Raw genomic sequence first — 14457 nt, forward strand, 5'->3', positions numbered from 1 at the left:
TATTCAAAACGTAATTAAGATGACCCATGACTCCAGCCACACCTGAGAGCAATTCCTTCACTGAACGGTGTAGGCCTACATGTCATTGTAATAATTGTGCTCAAGAACATTCCGATGTGAAGTTTGTACTTACTGCAATACTTTCAACAATAGTATGTAGCCACCAGTATTGCCATATTCCCTTGATTTTTTGTGCTGCCAAATTTGTATGGTAATGTTATCAGGATTTAATGATGATTATAGCTAATATAATGATTATAGGCTCGTTTTAAAGTCATAGTTTACACTTTCTTAGAAATTCATTCATTTTTCTGATTTACTGGTAATTCATCAACACATACAGAATTTACAAGCAACTTTCTATGAAGGTTTGATTGCAAAATGAACTCTTGATGCCCTGGTCTTTGTACTAAGACTGAGACACACACATTCCAAGCAACCATTGTAGCTAAGGGAGAATTGACCTCATGAGTTAAAGCCTAGGTGATGGTTGCTCTGTGAACTAACCAAGTCTCCCGGTCCCAAGCAGACTTCCTCATCATGCTAGAGTATTTAGCCGATCTACACCCTGCATGATCGAAACAGTCTATTCTAAAGACGAAAACAGTGTGTGTGTCACTACAAGCAGCTGAAAGGGTAGATACATTGGCAAGAGAAAGTATGTGAACCCTTTGGAATTAAGTAGATTTCTGCATAAATTGGTTATGCAATTTGATCTGATCTTCATCCAAGTCACAACAATAGACAAACACAGTGTGCTTAAACTAACAACACACAAATTATTGTATTTTTCTTGTCTATATTGGATACATCATTTAAACATTCCCAGTGTAGGTTGGAAAAGGTATGTGAACGCCTAGGCTAATGACTTCTCCAAAAGCTAATTGGAGTCAGGAGTCAGCTAACCTGGAGTCCAATCAATGAGACGAGATTGGAGATGTTGGTTAGAGCTGCCCTGCTCTATAAAAAACTCTCACAAAATGTGTTTGCTATTCACAAGAAGCATTGCCTGATGTGAACCATGCCTTGAACAAAAGAGGTCTCAGAAGATCAAGAATTGTTGACTCACATGAAGCTGGAAAGGGTTACAAAAGTATCTCTAAAAGCCTTGATGTTCATCAGTACACAGTAAGACAAATTGTCTATAAATGGAGAAAGTTCAGCACTATTGCTACTCTCCCTAGGAGTAGCCGTCCTGCAAAGATGACTGCAAGAGCACAGCGCAGAATGCTCAATGAGGTTAAGAAGAATTCTAGAGTGTCAGCTAAAGACATACAGAAATCTCTGGAACATGCTAACATCTCTGTTGACGATTCTACGATACGTAAAACATTAAACAAGAATTATGTTCATGGGAGGACACCACGGAAGGATACAGTGCTGTCTAAAAAAAACATTGCTGCACGTTTGAGGTTCGTTAAAGAGCACCTGAATGTTTCACAGCGCTACTGGCAAAATATTCTGTGGACAGATGAAACTAAAGTTTAGTTGTTTGGAAGGAACACACAACACTATGTGTGGAGAAAAAAAGGCACAGCACACCAACATTGAAACCTCATCCCAACTGTAAAGTATGGTGGAGGGAGCATCATGGTTTGGGGCCTCAGGGCCTGGACAGCTTGCTACGATCGACGGAAAAATGAATTCCCAGGGTTGTCAAGACATTTTGCAGGAGATTGTAAGGCTATCTGACTGCCAATTGAAGCTCAACAGAAGTTGGGGGATGCAACATGACAACAACTCAAAACACAGAAGTAAATCTACAACAGAATGGCTTCAATAGAAGAAAATACGCCTTCTGGAGTGGCCCAGTCAGAGTCCTGACCTCAACCCGATTGAGATGCTGTGGCATGACCTCAAGAGAGCAGTTCACACCAGACATCCCAAGAATACTGCTGAACTGAAACAGTTTTGGAAAGAGGAATGGTCCAAAATTCCTCCTGACGGTTGTGCAGGTCTGATCCGCAACTACAGAAAATGTTTGGTTGCGGTTATTGCTGCCAAACCAGTTATTAAATCCAAGGGTTCACGTACATTTCCCACCCTGCACTGTGAATGTTTACACAGTGTGTTCAATAAAGACCTGAAAACGTATACTTGTTTATGTGTTATTAGTTTAATTCGTGTTTGTCTATTGTTGTGACTTAGATGAAGATCAGATAAAATGTTATGGCCAATCTATGCAGGAATCCAGGTCATTCCAAAGGGTTCACATACTTTTTCTTGCCACTGTACATAAGTATTGTTTTTCTCCGTCTTTGGGTTTTTGCCCAGTCCGTCTGGTCATTCTCTTGAGGTTCCACTTGAGAATTTTTATTATTGTGGTTAGTTAATGGGGATTAATTATAAAAAAAAGGTCCCTCCCTATATCCCTTATTGTCAACGTAGTCGTCTAAGTTAAAGTTAAGTTTAGGCATTAACCCCGAAATCTTAAGGTTAGGCATGAACTCAGAATGATTAAGGTCATGTTCAAGGCTTGGGTGAGGCTTAGAACTTGCAACATCTAGAGTCAGAGGCAGATGCTTATGCTTATGCCCATCCGCCATCCCCTCCCGCAACGACCTAGTAAAACTGAAACTACTTGAAGGTAACAATGCTCACTGTTGACCCTAGTGGCCAGTTTCCATGTAAATCTCCCGACGTCGTCAGACATGGACGGACGTCGAATACTGACTTGTATCACGGGTGACCTGGCTGTTGTACTACCACCCTCAATGGTGGTCAGCCTATCAAGCCTAAGTCAATACATTAGTCCAACCTCCTACCTCTTTGTTGTCCTGGGGAGTGTGGCCTGAGTGAGTGACGGATGACTTCATCGGGTGGTCCTCTAAATAGTGGGACAGTGGGCATCTCCATGGTAACAGTTTTGTGGAAGGTATCCAGAGATCCTGTGTGTGTGTATGTGTGTGTGTGTGTGTGTGTGTGTGTGTGTGTGTGTGTGTGTGTGTGGTTAGAGGAGTTTATGTGGTTAACCAGACTAGCCAGAGATAGCAAAGTGGTTCCAATCTCAACCCTACTGTATCTCAGAGAGAGGTGGTGGAGCATGTAAGGAGTCTCTCTCTCTCGCTGTCTCTCGCTCGCTCTCTCTCTTGCACTCTTTCTCTTTCTTTCTCTCCTCTTCTTTCCCCTCCCCTCCACCCTCCCCCTCTCTATCTCCTCTCTCTCATCCCTCTCCCCTATCCGTCCGTCTCTCTCCCTGCTACTGCAGACAGATAACATGTCTTTATCACACCCCTATCCACAGGGTTTGGAGATAACACTGACACACTCACACAGGGTCACACAGTGTCTTCACACAGTCACACACTTCTGTTCAAACGAGCCAAATCAGACTTTGATAAGCATAAATTCAATTTGAGTGGAAGTTTGGGTTTGCCCCTAAATTAACAGTTTTGATAGATGGGTACAATATGATTCGGTCTGAAAACAGAACATTGCGTCAGTCTATGAACACTCCACGGAGGAAGTGCTGGACTGATGTCTGACGCAGCTGATGGCAAACTGTTTTTCACACAAAAAGCCGTGGTTTACATGACAGGAGGAACAGGATTTTTGTAAATATATTTTTTAAACTGCAGAAAGTGGCATCTAGGGTGTTTGAGTGAAAACGAGAGTTCATCCCTCCACTGCTCAGAATGTAATAGAAAGATATTTAGTAGTGAGTTTTCTAAAGGTGACAAATAGAATGGGGATTTTGTCAAGATAGCGTCAGTCTGGCTATCTTCCCAGTTCTCTTCAAATAGATAGGAGCTATCTCAGACACGTCATGGCCACATCAACACCGATAGAGCATATCAACATTTGACTCATCTATCGGTAGATAGATTGTCACTTTTACTTGTTGGGTCCTTACTGAACATGTGGCACTTACAACCTATAGTATGACATTTGGTTATGAATGACTCGTGAAGCATCTATGAAGGTCTCATGAAGGGTTTATAAAGGCTTCATAAAACCCGAAATTGTAATTCCTTTGAATCGGGAGTTTATATTCCTATTGGTCTACACGTCCATCTGTCATGTTGCTAGGCATTGTTGTTAGGAATTAAATCACTCAGATGATATGGATAAAGTTGTTTGGAGTTTGTCTCCGGGGGAATAGTTCCAACAGGCAGGTGTGTATATTCTGTGTCTTGTTCAAGACACATGGAGTCACGGGGAGTGTGTTTGTGTGTGTGCACGTCTAGCCCTCTTCTGCTCTCGTCATTGGAATGTTTACGTTGATACTTTTGTCCTTTATCTCAGCCCCCCCTCCTCCTTTCTGTCATCCCTCCCTCTTATCCCTCCCTCGCTCTCGGGTGGAATTCGCTGCCTGGCAGAACATGTCGGGGTCTCTTCCTCTCCGCAGGTGTCACCTCTACAACAACAAAAAAAGAAGTGCTATCTAGAACCTTAAAGGGTTCTTCGGCTGACCCCAGTAGGAGAACCCTTTAAATAACCCTTTTTGGTTGCAGGTAGAACCCGTTTGGTTCCAGGTTGAACCCTTTTGGTTCTATGTAGAACCCTTTTGGGTTGCATGTAGAACCCTTTCAGAGGCCGAATAACTCTTTTGGAACACTTTTTTTCTACGAGTGTAGAGTGTAGAACGTGTGTAGAACATTCCTCCACTAACTGATCACTTTTGATTTGTGGTTCCTACCCCCACCCTCTCCTCACCCTCCCCTACTCCCTGTGTGGATATGCATGGCCCAAGGGGGTGGAATGCAATAGAAGGCTGTAGGTGCCCAATGGCGTGTGTGTGTTTGTGTGTGCATTGTGTGTGTATTTCAGTGAAGGGTAAAAAGCGCCAGAGGTAACACTTACATACCTAAATCTAAATGACCTTAGATGGTTGAGATAGTCACAGGTTTTATTGAGGGTTAATATATGCTCCCTGGGGTTAAACAAAATAGGAGACATTTATGTGCTCGGAACAGCTATTTAGGAAAGTTCAGTTCTTAGCGGTGACTTCCTAAAAACATGAAGATCTGAATGTTCAAAGTGGTAGAAAAAAAAGCAACGGTTTAAAAAAAATGTGGCCGGCAGGGCTAAGTGAACATAATAAAGAAGGAAAATATATTTTAAAACACTTTTGAAAATCATCTGTTTTGAAATGCAAAAGCCAAAGCGTAGGCAGCAGGCAGTATCCTGTGTGTGTGTGTGTGTGTGTGTGTGTGTGTGTGTGTGTGTGTGAGAGAGATCCGGTGTTTAATGTTTATTGTTACCTGATGAAATTGCTGTACAATATGATCTTGTTGCCATCTGATGCAGATGTCATAAATCAGCACTGCAAAGCTCTCCCTGTACTATGCCGTGCCTTGATGGTATTACTGTTGATGATATCTGGAAATGTGCATGTACACCCTGGCCCATCTACTGTTGCTAGCCCCAATTCTGACTAGTGCTCTGATATCTGCTTCGCTGATTTCTGCTCTCGTAAAAGCCTGGGTTTCTGCACGTTGACACAAGAAGCTTATTACCTAAACTGGATCAATTGGAAGTGTGGGTTCACAGCTCCAATCCAGATGTGTTGGTCATTACTGAGATGTGATTAAGGAATAGTGTTTTGAATACTGATGTTAACCTTTCTGGTAATAACATTTTTCGGCAAGACAGATCTTCCAAAGGTGGGGAAGTGGAAGTCTTTACCAAGGAACACCAAGTCTGTCCCCAAACAATTTGATTTGCCGGTTTTAAGTATTAAACTTTCAAATAGCTGTTTGTTGACTGTTGCTGGGTGCTCCATCAGCACCAGCCTGTACCCTACCTGCCTTAAACTCTCTCCTGGCACCTTACACTAAGTCTGCATTTGTCCTGCTAGGTGACCTAAACCAGGACATACTTAAACCACCTGACCAAGTCCTAAAGCAATGGGACTCCATACATTTTTCTCAGATTATTACCAATCCCACAAGGTATGACTCCAAACACCCAGAAAAGGCTACTCTTCTTGATGCTATCCTCACAAATAATCCTGATAGGTATCAGTCTGGTTTTTTCTGTAATGACCTTAGTGATCACTGTTTTACAGCCTGTGTTCGTAATGGCTGCTCAGTGAAACGACCTGTCCTGATTTGTTATAGATGCTTGCTAAAAAACTTTAATGAGCAAGCCTTCATTCATGAACTGGCCTCTGTAAAATGGTATAGAAACAGCTTGATCCCCCCTGTCGAAGACGCTTGGACCTTCTATTTTGATATTTTCAGTGGTATTGTTAACAAACACGCCCCCAGGTTCAGCCCCTGGTTCGACCGTGATCTTGCAGAGTTACTCCACCTCAAAAATTGCATTTGGTGAAAGGCTCGGCACACGAATACTCAGGCTGACAGGCTATCCGGAAGGCCAAAGTTAGTTACTTTAAGGAGCAATTCTTTCTGTGGGTCTAACCCCAAGAAGTTCTGGAAAACGGTTAAAGACCTGGAGAATAAACCCTCCTCCTCACAGCTGCCCGTGTCCCTTAATGTTGATGATGTGGTTGTTACTGACAAGAAGCACATGGCTAAGCTCTTTAATCACCACTTCATCAAGTCAGGATTCCAATTTGACTCAGCCATGCCTCCTTGTCCGTCCAACATTTCCTCATCTCCCACCCCTTCTAATGCAACTACCCCCGATGCTTCTCCCTGTTTTTCCCCCTGCCCCGCTACAAAGTTTCTCCCTGCAGGCAGTCACTGAATCCGAGGTACTAAAGGAGCTCCTGAAAATTGACCCCCAAAAAACATCGGGGTCTGATGGTTTAGACCCTTTCTTCTTTAAGGTTGCTGCCCCTATCGTTGCCAAGCCCATCTCTGACCTTTTAACCTGTCTCTCCTTTCTGGGGAGGTTCCCATTGCATAAATTTATATTTAAAATCCCAGCCCTCATCCCCGCAGGTAGGCCATCATTGCAAATAAGAATTTGTTCTTAACAGACTTGCCTAGTTAAATAAAGGTTAAATAAATAAAAATGAAATTAATCTCTCTAGGTCTTGCTGCGCTTTCTCAGTCAGGGGAACATGCCTATTCCCTCTCTCCTTCTCTCGCTCTTTCTCCCTCCCTCTCTCTGTCTCTCTCTCCACCTTTCTGTCTCGCTTTCCCCCTCTCTCTGTTCCGACTGTGTTCTCTGTTTTCACTTTTTTGTGTGGGTGGATGGAAGTGGGCTACCTAGGGCTGCAGTCCAGCCTCTCTCTCTCTCTCTCTCTCTCTCTCGCTCTCTCTCGCTCTCTCTCGCTCTCTCTCTCTCTCCTTCTTCCTCTCCTTGGGTTTCTTCTCAGGTCATATAACCTATAACCTAAGGCCTTTATAATGAGAGCGTTAGGAGACCTATAAACTATACAGTCAGGGCCAACGCATCACTGAGTACCACTCTTCATATTTTCAAGCATGATGGTTGCTGCATTATGTTATGGGTATGTTTGTCATCGGCAAGGACTAGGGAGTTTTTTTTAGGATAAAAATAAACAGAATACGCACACTAAAAAATCCTTGAGGAAAACCTGGTTCAGTCGCCAAGGCGACATTGAATATTCCTAAGTGGCCTAGTTACAGTTTTGACTTAAATCGGCTTGAAAATATATGGCTTGACTTGAAAATGGCTGTCTAGCAATGATCAACACTCAACTTGACAGAGCTTGAAGAATTTTTAAAAGATTAAAGGGCAAACAAGAGTAAAGGGCAAACAAAAAATTACTATGCCAAAGTTGTTTCTATAAAGTATTGACTCACGGGTGTGAATACTTATGTAAATGAAATATTTCAGTATTTCATATTCAATTAATTTGCTAACATTTCTAAAAACACTTTGTCATTATGGGGTATTGTGTGTAGATGGGTGAGCAATATTCTTTGGATCAATTTTGAATTCAGGCTGTAGCGTAACAAAATGTGGTGGAAGTCAAAGCGTATGAACACTTTCTGAAGGCACTGTGTTACACATAGATCTAAATGGATCTATACCCTGATTTCCCATGCAATACCCATACCCACTAACTATAGCTAGTCTCATATTAGCTGTATTTTATACTTTGTGTTTCTAATGTTAAGGTGATAACCATAGTTTGACTTTGCAAAGCTGTCATGAGAGAGGCTACCCTTGCTGTCTTGAATCTTTACTGACTTCTATAAAACAGACAGTGTGTGGGATAGGATGACAAGTCATACCTGCAGAGACACAGGAATGTGTTGCAATGCCCTCTCTGTGCAGTATAAACACAATGAAGGTTAAAACCATACAACAAATGTGTGTCGGGGTGGAACAGTGATGACACTTTATTTGTGTTTTTAGCCGTGTTTATCACATCTAAATCACTGATAGGAGCACATTAGATCTTGGATTTTGTCTTTTAGCTAGCACCTGAATCAGTGCAATGTTGGTATGTTTTCTCCTTTAGAACCATTGAAAAAACCATACATCTTCCAGTTGTAGTTCTAGTGGTTGCATGGTGAATGTCCCACACTGGCATCGTTTCAAATATCAAACCTCTCTACAGAACAGTGTCAGCTTGTCCCCTTATTGGTTGAGGTAAATTCAAGGTCAGAGTTCAGCACAACACAAAAGCTGAGGGCTGGCGCGTAATTGTTTGGGGTCGTAGCTTAACATTCCTTCTTCTTAAGGTTTGTTTATCACACTTTGTCTACTTTATAAAAAGGTTGAAAAGGGGAAGAGAGGGAAGGGGTGTCCTTCTTACTGTCTCCTGTATCTATCTGTGCCCTTGAAGCAGTTTTGAAAAGGTGATACGAGCCTACCAGATAAGCTAAATGCCTGTTATGCTGGCTTCGAGGTAAGCAACACTGAAGCATGCACGAGAGCACCAGCTGTTCTGGTTGACTGTGTGATAACGCTCTCGGTAGCCGATGTGAGCAAGACCTTTAAACAGGTCAACATTCACAAAGCCACAGGCCCAGGCCAGATGGATTACCAGGACGTGTACTCAAAGCATGTGCGGACCAACTGGCAAGTGCCTTCCCTGACATTTTCAACCTCTCCCTGAGTCATAGCTCACATCTACAGCATCCTCCCGGATACCCTAGACCCACTCCAATTCACATACCGCACCAACAGATCCACAGATGATGCAATCTCAATCGCACTCCACACTGCCCTTTCCCACCTGGACAACAGGAACACCTATGTGAGAATGCTGTTCATTGACTACAGCTCAGAGTTCAACATCATAGTGCCCACGAAGCTCATGACTAAGCTAAGGACTCTGGGACTAAACACCTCCCTCTGCAACTGGATCGTGGACTTCCTGACGGACCGCCCCCAGGTGGTAAGGGTAGGCAACAACACATCTGCCATGCTGATCTTCAACACGGGGGCCACTCAGTGGTGTGTACTGAGTCCCCTCCTGTACTCCCTGTTCACCCACGACTGCGTGGCCAAACACGACTCCAGCACCATCATTAAATATGCTTACGACACAACAGCCTGATCACCGACAACGATGAGACATCCTATAGGGAGGAGGTCAGAGAACTGGCAGTGTGGTGCCAGGACAACAACCTCTCCCTCAATGTGTGCAAGACAAAGGAGCTGATCGTGGACTACAGGAAAAGGCAGGCCGAACATGCCCCCATTAACATCAACGGGGCTGTAGTGGAGCGGGCCAAACTTTCTGCAATCCAGGACCTACAGTATATAATAGGCGGTGTCAGAGGAAAGCCCATAAAATTGTCATAGACTCCAGTCACCCTAGTCATAGACTGTTTTCTCTGCTACTGCACGGCAAGCAGTACCGGAGCACCAAGTCTAGGACCAAAAGGCTCCTTAACAGCTTTTACCCCAAACCATAAGACTGCTGAGCAATTTATCAATTATTACATTGAGATTATCTATGCATAGTCACTTCACCCCTACCGGCATGTACAAATTACCTCTAGCCTGTACCCCCACACACTGACTCGGCACCAGTACCCCCTGTATATAGCCTTGTTAATGTGTTACTTTTTATTATTTTTACTTTAGTTTATTTGGTAAATATATTAACTCTTCTTGAACTGCACTGTTGTTTATTAAGGGCTTGTAAGTAAGCATTTCATGGTAAGGTCTACACTTGTTGTATTCGGCGCATGTGACAAAGTTTGATTTGATTTATTCTTGTCAGTGAGTGAGGTGGGACGCCATTTTGGTTTTGGGTGGAAGTGTTGTCTTAGCTTGTCGGACATGCCTAGTCTTTTCTCTCTTAATGCCAGCGACCCTCTGGCCATTTTCCCCCTTCTCCCTTCTCTCTCTATCTCTCTGCACCACCACCCCTCCCTGCAGAGTGTCTCTCTCTCTCTCTCCCACTCTCTCTTTGTGTTTCAGTAGATAGTTTACGTGGCCTGTTTTTAAGCTAAACCAACAGATCCGTTCCATCTTTACTTTGATGATCCTTATGATCCCTACAACATCATTACTTCAATCATTTCACCATAATACGATTCATAACCTATATAAAAAGTAAAGTGCCTGTGCAAGGGAAACTATTCTTCTCTTCTTTGCCCTAGGTAGACTAAAGTCAGTTACAAAGTTTTTTTAATGCTGTGACCCTCTAGCTAAAGTTGGCTATAGAGAGACAACTGCATTATAAACCTTATGGTAAGACTTCAGAAATGTTAATGCGTGTGTTTATAGCATGTAATAAAGCATTATAACCACAGACAGCCTTGTATAAAGCTAGGAGCTAGGAGGATCCAGCCACAACACAACCCATCATTTAGGGGACACACACACACGCTATGGTGCAGCTGATAGACCTGTATCAATGTAATCAGCCATGTAGAACCCTCCCTCTGTGTGTTCCCTTCTTTTCCCCCTGTAATTTGGCTTCCTCCCTCCCTTTTTCCATCCCTCTATTCGTCTCATTTCATCCCTTGTTCCCCAGCTCATGCCAGGCCAGGTAATCCACCCAGCCGGCTACATCATCCCTCCTCTGTTCATCCCTCCTTCCCTCTCTTACCTTATTCTCTGAGCTATCCTTTCCACTGATGGATAAGGTAATTCACAGGCTGCCTCCCAAATGGCACTCTATTCCCTTTATAGTGCACTACTTTTGACCAGGGCCTATAAACGCTTAGGAAAAAATGGTGCCAAAAGGTTTTTTCAGCTGTCCCCATAGGATAACCACCTTGTTGGTTCCAGCAAGAACCCTTTTTTGGTTCCACGTAGAACCCCTTTGAGTTCCACGTAGAACCCTCTGTGGAAAAGTTCCTACATGGAATCCAAAAGGGTTCTAAACCTGAAACCAAAAGGGTTCTACCTGGAACCAAAAAGGGTTATTCAAAGCGGTCTCCTATAGCAGGGTTCCCCAACTTGCGACCCACAGGTGATTTTATTTGGATCCACAATCAAAGATTGTAAAAAGACCAGAAAATCCGCTCCAAGTTATTTAATTTTGGAAATCTGTTCCAAAGTATAGCCACACATAATAGAGAGATACACTACTTGACCAAAAGTACGTGGACATCTGCTCATTGAACATCTTGTTCCAAAATCATGGGCATTAATATGGAGTTGGTCCCCCCTTTGCTGCTATAACAGCCTCCACTCTTCTAGGAAGGCTTTCCACTAGATATTGCTTCCATTCAACCACAAGAGCATTAGTAAGGTTGGTCACTGATGTTGGGCGATTAGGCCTGGCTCACAGTCGGCATTCTAATTCATCCCAAAGGTGTTCGATGGAGTTGAGGTCAGGGCTCTGTGCAGGCCAGTCAAGTTCTTCCACAACAATTTCAACAAACCTTCTGTATGGACGGTGCTTTGTGCACGAGGGCATTGTCACAAAGTTGGAAGAACGAAATAATCTAGAATGCCATTGTATGCTGTACCAATTAAGATTTCCCTTCAATGGAATTAAGGGGTTTAGCCTGAACCACGAAAAACAGTCCCAGACCATTATTCCTCCTCCACCAAACTTTACAGTGCACTATGCATTCAGGCAGGTAGCGTTCTGGTATCCGCCAAGCCAGTCGTTCAGGTTGCCAGTCGGTGAAGCTTCCAAACAGTTCACTTTCATAGCAGCCACATAAAAACAGCATGATCCTTTAGCTCGTTGTACATATAATTCCTTCTCGCAACAATCTATGCCATTCTCCTCCTCTCACCTTTTCCCTTCACTTGTGGACTTCAGTGCACAACACATCAAGCGAAAAAACCTTTCCAAGCCAAACCTTCATATCATAACCGCTAACCGCTACACACAGCCAACATCATTGTCACATCATAGTCAGCTAGAACTTCTAGAACTAACACGTTTGTAAACCTACGGCTACATTCATGCAGTGCAGTGTACAGTCAGGAATCAGTTTAGCAGTTACACCGGCGTGTCCTGGTGGCAATACATTTATAAAACCAAAAGCTTACCTTGACTTGAAAGAGTTCCAGTGCTGGATAGCCATAGACAGCTAGCTAACATAGCATCCCTCTCTGTTTGACACAGGTGTTTAAGTAGGCTAAACTAGCTAGCTGCATAAGCAGTTTAAAAGGTACACCAGCAGACCCCGGTGGCAATAATTAATACAACTAAAAATGTAGCTTGACTTGAAAGAGTTCCAGTGTTGGATAGCCATAGCCAGCTAATTAACATAGCATCCTAATCTGTTTGAGCCGGTAGTTTAAGTAAGCTAAACTAGCTGGCTGCATTTGCGAGCTAAGTGAAAGTTAAACAAATAAAAAATACAATCAAATATAGCTAGCTCTTTCTCTTTCTCTTGTGTCTCCTTCATTTTGGAACAAATTAATTTGTTCAAAACTGTTCAATTATTGTCTTTCTCTCTCTATTAGTCAACTACTCACCACACTTTATGCAAGGAAGTGCTAGCTAGCTGTAGCTTGTGCTTTTAGTAGTAAATTCATTCCCTGATCCTTTGATTGGGTGGACAACATGTCAGTTCATTCTGCAAGAGCTCTGATAGGTTGGAGAACATCCTCCAGAAGTTACAGTGTAAGTCTATGGAAGGGAGTGAGACCATGAGCCTCCTAGGTTTTGTATTGAAGTCACTGTACCCAGAGGAGGAAGGAAGATACCTCTCCTTCGGCTACACTATGGTGCTACCCTACAGTGCTGAGGCTACTGTAGACCTTCATTGCAAAACAGTGTGTTTTAATCAATTATTTGGTTACGTGAATATATTTAATATAGTTTCATCTAAAAAGGATAACTTTTTTAATGTTTCACTATTTAGATTTTTAAGAAATTCACTGAGGATGGTCCTCCCTTTCCTCCTCTGAGGAGCCTCCACAGGGTGACTCTGGCTATATGGAACCGAAGTAGGTCTTGAGGATGAGTGTGCGCCCAGCCATGGTCCTGTGGTGTGCATTTGGTCTGCACATGAGACTACCAGACCACCCTTGTGGACTTTGGTGGTTCAAGAAGAAAAAATAACTACATTTTGAGTGTGTAAAAAGAAGATAAGATATTATACAGACTAAATGTTTAATTTACACTGTTGGTGTTTTGTGCTATTGAAATATTTTGTCAGTGGCATTTGTTGTTAAAAAATAAAATAATGGGTGCATTTTTCAGAAGAGAAACAAAACATGCTTTTTCCATGTCTAAGCTTTCTTATAACTATCAGGATAGTTTTTTTTGTAATTACATATAAAGTATGTCAATATTGTACAACTAAATAATGTCTCTTGAAGTTAAGAATCGAGGACATTTCTAGGTCAGAGGGGACGAATGTAAGGATTGGAATTGGATGTTAGTGATTGATTAAGAGATAATTGGTTGCCTGTCAAAAATAAATATTCTATGCTGCCTCTGTCTGGTCTTAACTTCATAAGTTGACAGTCAACTCTCTGAATCCTCTAAACGACGCAATACACCATTGTATCAACACACTTGTCACTTCCATTTAACAATTCTAAATCGCTGTGGCACAGTAGGCATCAAGTCACTTGCCGATAATGTTGCATAAAATGCTGCATTTAAAATAAAATAAAAAAATCACCTTTATTTAACCAGGTAGGCCAATTAAGAACAAGTTCTCATTTACAACTGCGACCTGGCCAAGATAAAGCAAAGCAGTGCGACACAAATAACAACACAGGGTTACACATGAAATAAACAAAGGTACAGTCAATAACACAATAGAAAAGTCTATATACAGTGTGTGCAAATGAGGTAAGATTAGAGAGCTAAGGCAATAAATAGGCCGTAGTGGCGAAGTAATTACATTTTAGCTAATAAACACTGGAGTGATAGATGTGCAGAAGATGAATGTGCAAGTAGAGATACTGGGGTGCAAAGGAGCAACAAAAAATAAATAACAATATGGGGAGGAGGTAGTTGGATGGGATATTTACAGATGGGCTATGTACAGGTGCAATGATCTGTAAGCTGTCTGACAGCTGAAGCTTAAAGTTAGTGAGGGAGATATGAGTCTCCAGCTTCAGTGATGTTTGCAATTCGTTCCAGTCATTGGCAGCAGAGAACTGGAAAGAAAGGCGGCCAAAGTAGGAATTGGCTTTGGGGGTGACCAATGAAATATACCTGCTGGAGCACGTGCATACGGGTGG

At 42.6% G+C, this 14457-nt stretch overlaps 1 protein-coding gene across 6 annotated transcripts in view; it reads left to right on the forward strand.

Annotated features, from left to right (window-relative positions):
- The window catches only part of col4a6 (collagen, type IV, alpha 6), a 186916-nt gene that overhangs the window by 1557 nt on the left and 170902 nt on the right, over positions 1 to 14457 (forward strand). The gene's annotated exons all lie outside the window — the stretch shown is intronic.

Source organism: Oncorhynchus mykiss, chromosome 21 (genome assembly GCF_013265735.2).
Source record: "Oncorhynchus mykiss isolate Arlee chromosome 21, USDA_OmykA_1.1, whole genome shotgun sequence".
NCBI classification, from domain to species: domain Eukaryota; kingdom Metazoa; phylum Chordata; class Actinopteri; order Salmoniformes; family Salmonidae; genus Oncorhynchus; species Oncorhynchus mykiss.